This window comes from Chiloscyllium plagiosum, unplaced genomic scaffold (genome assembly GCF_037043375.1).
Source record: "Chiloscyllium plagiosum isolate Xiang-an unplaced genomic scaffold, Cpla_swu_hap1 HiC_scaffold_39, whole genome shotgun sequence".
NCBI classification, from domain to species: domain Eukaryota; kingdom Metazoa; phylum Chordata; class Chondrichthyes; order Orectolobiformes; family Hemiscylliidae; genus Chiloscyllium; species Chiloscyllium plagiosum.
Genome location: NW_028270177.1, coordinates 70,211,666 through 70,218,224, shown reverse-complemented (window position 1 = coordinate 70,218,224; position 6,559 = coordinate 70,211,666).

The following is a 6,559-nucleotide window of genomic DNA, read 5'->3' as shown; positions in this document are numbered from 1 at the left end:
TGTTTCCTCATGTGAGGCTTTGAATTTTGCTGAAAATGTGTTGCTGGAAAAGCGCAGCAGGTCAGGCAGCATCCAGGGAACAGGAGAATCGACGTTTCGGGCATAAGCCCTTCTTCAGGCTTATGCCCGAAACGTCGATTCTCCCGTTCCCTGGATGCTGCCTGACCTGCTGCGCTTTTCCAGCAACATGTTTTCAGCTCTGATCTCCAGCATCTGCAGTCCTCACTTTCTCCTTTGAATTTTGCTGGTTTGCTTGAACTCTGTCTTGACCAATGACCTTTCCTTGTTCAGATATTAAGTGACCTAAGAACTTCAACTGTTGTTCCACAAGTTGTAGTTTTGCGAGACTAGATGGCAGAGCATCGCAAGCCTACCTTTCTCGAATTGTTTCTCTGTTGATGCTGCGATTAAGCATTCGCTTACATACTGCAGAAGCGCTGAGCCCCCGGGTTAAAGCAAGAGTCTCCAGACTCCTGTGTAGAGCCTCTTTAATTATGGTGGGGACTCACAGTAATCTTGAAAATGTCACGTGAAAGTCTATTGGCCTTTGAATGGAAAAGTGAACCAGAATTGACTGTCGGCGTGTAACGGTACACAAAACAAGGCATTTGCTAAATCCACAATAGACAGCCATTTACATCCGGTGGAATTTGAGCCAATATAATATAGGGTTTGGGAACATTTGGGGTGTGCGGAACAACAGCGTTCTTGATAACCTGCAGGTCATGAACAAACCTCCATTCCCCCGATTCACCTGGAATGTTTGCCTTTTTGAACGAAAAAAATGGGTGTTCTCACCAGTGATTATTCACGGGGGATTATCACTCCAGCCTATAGGAGAGATTCAAAGACTGGGGTAATTCCTTGCACAGCCTCGGGTTTTAACGGCTCTTTTGCTTTGCAAGGATGATACTCAGACTTCGGGGTTATTCTTAAGGGTTCGTATGAGCCCCACATCGTGTTTGCCTTTTGCCCTGAAATCAGTTGGGACCCTGCTTAATCTTGGGTACGAGACATCTACCATATGTAAACGCCAGACGACACTCCTGGCGGGGATTACCAGGACTGCCCTGTCTGCCTGAGTTAGCCAATTTAGTTTCTTCCTATACGTCCTTATAACTGCATTGAAGCAGATACCCACACCGACCCTGAAGATACAATCTTTCGTTTTTTGTGCCTGTCGTACCCATGGTCCCAAATTCTGACACCTGTCTCTGGATGCCTTCGCCAATGATCCGTGAGGAAAAGAGCCTTCCACAGCAACAAAACAGGGTCTACTTACCGTCACAGATACTTAAAAAAGTTTAAAGTGACAGCACATCTGTGATCATTCCAATAAAATTGGCACAATAACAACTGATCTGGTTTAACCAATCTCCTGAACCAATCCTTCTCTTATGATTAGTCAGGACCATCGCGGTGTATGTGTGCTGTGCAGTGCAGCATATCTACAGCAAGAAAATCGGTGTTAATAGGATTAACATGGCGACTTGTTTCCTGGTTGAGTGAATCGCTCACGGAACCTATCGCTCTCTGACATGCATCAGGGGTCGTGATTCGTATTTTCCAGCCTGCACTGGGAAATCTTATTTTTGTATTACCTGCAAGCCCGTCAGGATACTGCGCAAATCCGACCCCAGTCTCACTTTGAGATCCCGAGACATCAGATTGAAAGAAAAGAATTCCGATAACAGAAATGTTTCCCCATTCCTGGTTTCGCACAATAGGGGTGCGGTAAATCTCTCTCGTGTCACGACTCCTGATGCACCCATTAAGTTCAGGAAGCTTCCGTTCATCTTTATTTGCGTCGACTCTCTGAACTGCGTTCATTAATGAACTGAATATGTTGCCCTTGTATCTTCCAAAAAGCTAAGAGGTGCACCTTCCACATATAACATAGATGTAAGCATTAACTTATATGCATCATCGTTGTACTGAAAATATAGTTCACGCTTTGCAAACTCAGTGCTCAGTATAGACGTGGGCGGTGTTTCAGTGCCCATAAGGTTAGTAGTAGAGATGAGCATAAGCGAGTATTCGTTGCCAAGCATAAAGCAAAGAGGCTTACCTGTAACTTTGGGGCTGCCCATCTCCACCTCAGCCTTCCTCCATTAGTCACCCTGCTGCTTAGCCTCCAGGGCCGATTGAGGCTGCCTGGGCGTGCACTGCCTCATTCAGTGGTCCATTGCTCTGCAAACAAAGCACCCGCCAGATTTACCTCTGACAGCTCTTCTTTTCACGCAGCACCTCCTTCCAACGGCTGGGCGAGCATTTGCATCATCGTAAGCTGAGCTTTATGTGTTTGCTGTTCCATGTTTAATGTCCGTTTTTCGTTCTCTTGGGCCAGAAAGTTTTCAGCATGTAGCGCGTTCCATCAAATTCAGGTTTCCCATGTCCCAGGTAATACATTGGCAAGACGCCTCATGTAATGGGCGCCTGATAGCTTTCACATATTCCCTTTAAAGTACAATTCGCTTCTTCTTATGAACACTTCAATGTCAGTGGAAAGAAAGATTCGAGTTCCTTTCCAGATATGGAGTTGTTTTTTTCCTAATTCCTTGGCTGTTGATATGGTAGTTTGCTGGCCTTGTAAGTCTGCTATTAGTTCGGTTTAAATATGTTTCTTTCTGTCTGCAACACTTGCCCTCTGCAAAGTCAGGCCCTTACTTTTTTGTTTCCCTGTGCTTTTATTGGTTTCAAAAAAAATGTTAATTTTCCATTGAAATGGACATCACATTATTTTCACAGGTCGGTGCAACATCGAGGGCCGAAGTGTCTGTACTGCACTGTAACGTTCTATGTTGTAAGATACATTTCCTGCTGGTTTCCGATGTCTCTCCTCAATGTGGAAACTTCCAGGCACATCTTCCAGTGATTTGTCTGCACTTCATTCAATCCAGAAAACTGTAGTTCCTGCTGAGAATGTGATCTCTCTACAATGGAGATAGGAAAACAGAGTCGGTGACAAAGCTGAGATCACTTAAGTTCTGTCCAGAATCAACAAAAATTACCCCGGTCTTCCAGTGTCCTGTCACCTTAACATTGCATTGCATACCCAAGCCATCATACCAGTCTCTGGTCTGCTGCAGTTCTTCAAGGCACAGTGCAAGCTGGAAGATCGGCAACTCATTTTCTACTGAAAGACCATGCAGATTTCAGGATCCAACATCAATCATTTTGGATCCTGTCCGCCCTCTTCCACATTTTTCACCCACACACACATCCCATCAGTTCCGAACACGAATCTTTGGACTCGAAGCGTTAACTGTCCTTTCTCATCATAGATGGACAAGAGCTGCTGATTTTGTTCAGACATTTTGGCATTTCTTCAAAGAACATTTCTTTTTCCGTTGTAATTGCAAGACTGCAGGAACTGTCTGATTGCAGGAGGAGAAGTTCACAGGAGATGAAAATAATGCCAAGGGCTGGACTATTCCCATTGTGAAGGTAGATGCGCTAAGCTGGGGCTGTGTAACTAAGCACAGAGAAGGCTGAGTGAGAAACTGATTAATATGCACGTATTATGAAGATGATAGATATGTATGACAGGAATACGGCTTTTCGGGAAGGAATAATAACCAGTGACATAGATGAAAAGCAGGAGAAAAGCGGTTGAGAGGAGATTTTGGAAGAACGCTTTCACCCATAGAGTGTTGCTCATCTGGAATTTCTTATTTGAACGTGTGGTAATGCTAAGTGTTAAGAGGATATTTCAGCAGTATGTAGCCGAACACTTGAAGATTCAGAGCACACGTAGATAAGGACCAGATTCTGGAAAGTGTGACGAGGTCAGACAGATGTGAGATGGGCGTCCCGAACGAAATCGTTCTCAGGCAAACTTTAGTGCTGAAAACTGGGTGAGGCAGCGACTCTGTGGTGCAATGGAAAGCGCGTTGAATTTCTACGTCTTTCTTAAGACTGCCATTCAAAAGTTGTGGATGCAAATCTCATCAGAGTCGAGTTTTAGTTTATGGTTTGAAAGATGTTCAGACCAGACTCGGCTGCTCATCTGCAAAACCTTTAACATTCATGCAGAAACCTAACTGACCCGAAATGCAGCATTTCCCTCTCAGCGATGAATAACTTCGATGTCTATTTATGGTAGAGATCGATAAATATGTGTTCGCCACTTGGCAACACGATGATATGGATACGTTGGAAAAAGACAGAGAACTGCTGTGTGAGCTATGATAGTACAGAATGGCGTGCCGAGGCAGGAACGGTGTTTAGAATGGCCTACTACTGCTCCTTTCTGCTTGAGTTTTTTCTGGCCCAGGTTTTTAAACAATCACAATGAGAACAATGTGAATCTACAACAATTAATATTTTCTGTCTCAAGTCCACTTCGCTACCCTCCATGCTGGAATAGATAGCTCCTGTTTCAGCTTTATGTCAGACAGTGGAGGATTCTCATCAGGTCTCTGTCAGGCTGAACATCGCTTCACATAGGTTTCCACGTAGACACATGGAGCAAGCGATTACATGGGGATTCAGGGACAGATTTCCCTTTTGCTGGGCTAGAATTCTGGCCAAGGTAATGAACATGAATTTCTGACATTTTCAAACTTACTGTGGATTCTTGCGACTTTACTACTTAAACTAAAATTCAATTTGCCCTTGCATAACATGATTAATTTTTCACTATTTATTAAAGAAAAACCATGCCACGTGCCCTTGGATGTAGTAATGCAGAAGATTGTTGACGTTGTGTACAGTGTGGGTCATTGTGCTGTATGAACATTCCAAAGGATGCAGGTGAAGTCCCAGTGAATCGAATTCTCTGATGAATTGATACCGACAGAAGGAAAATCCCAGTACAGTGGCGACAGAACATTGCCTGTGATCAACGCAGGAAGTCACGGTAAATTAACAGAGAATTCTATTATGCCTATTTTCACCACATTTTACAATGTCATTTTCCAGAACCTGATGCTCCATAATCGATGATCCATCATCAGTATAATCTCCTCTGCGCTGTGTTTCATTTCAGATCTTTAGCAAAAAAGGAGTAATTGGTTTGAAGGTAAGATCAGTAGTCATTGGTCATCAGTGCACGGCAGCTCCAGTGGTGCAATTCGTCAGTTTGATGTAGTTGCACGACAGAATGTAAGTGCGTAATGTTCCAAAGTTGCACATTCGGTTCTCGCCAGGTGTTGGTTTTACTGATAGTGACCAGAGATGATAGCAACTTCAAGCTGACGAACAGTTCAAACACCGAATATTACACTGCAATAAAGTTCATTTTGGCCCTAACTTTGCACCGACCTGTGATACCAATCTGACTAGTATTTTACCATCATAATCCGCAAGTTTATACAATGACCATTGCCCTGAAAGTTGTTGAGTCTACGAGTGTTGAAGGCAAGGCGTTCAGCACCCTTACTACTCAATGATAAACAACCAACTCGGTATCTATCACTCTGAATTTACATCGATGTGCCCTTGTGCCAAAATTACCATTTGAAGAAAAATGCCTTCACTGTCCACCTTATGGCAACCTCTGATCATCTTCTATGTCTCTCCAAATTCACCCTTCAAACTTCTTGGCGCTATCAAAAACCACCTCAAGCCCCTCAACCTTTCCTCGTAAGACCATCTGTCCATAGAGGGCAACATCCTTGAAATTGTCCTCTGCACCCTTTCCAATGCTTTCACATCCATCGTATAATGTGGCGACCAGAAATGCACGCAACTCTATGATTGCGGCCACACCAGTTAATTTCTGGAGCAGCAAAGTGATAATTTCACTCTGAAACTGAATCACTCTCCCAAGAAAAACTAACACACCGTGCTCCTTGCAAACAAACTTGTCAACGTGGGTGGTAACTTTTCGAGTTTTATATACATGGGCACCGAGATCACTCTGCACATCTACACTTCCTAGAATATTACAATTAGCCAAGAACTCTTTATTCTTGTTGCTCCTTCCGAAGTAAATTATCTCACATTTTTCCACATTAAAATCCATTTGCCACTTCTGATGTCAGCTCTGCAGATTATCCATGCCCCTCTTCAACCTTCAGCAGATGTTGGCACTATTGACAACATCGTTGATCTTAATGTCATCTGCAATTTTACGAATCCATCATTCCATGCCCTAACCCAGGTCATTTATGAAAATGACAAACAACAGCGGACACAAAAAGGAACCTTGTAGTACACCATCAGTTACGGAACTCCAAGATTATCATTTCCCATGAACTGCCACACTCGGTCTTCTTTCAGCGAGCCAATTTCTGATCCAAACCGCTAAACCATCCTCAATCCCATGACTCTGTATTTCATGCAACAGCTGACACTGCCTTACTGAAAACCACATCCACCACATCAACCAGTTTACTCTCATCCACCTGTTTGCTCACCTTCTCAAAGACCTCAACAAGGTTTGTGAGGAACAACCTGCTATTCATAAAATCGTACTCACTATCCCGAATCAACTTCTTCCTTTTTCGATGATCATAAATCCTATCTCTCATAATCTGTTCCAAAACGTTAGCTGCAAGAAAGCTAAGGATCACTGTTCTATAATTACCAGCATTGTCTCTACTCCAATTCGTGA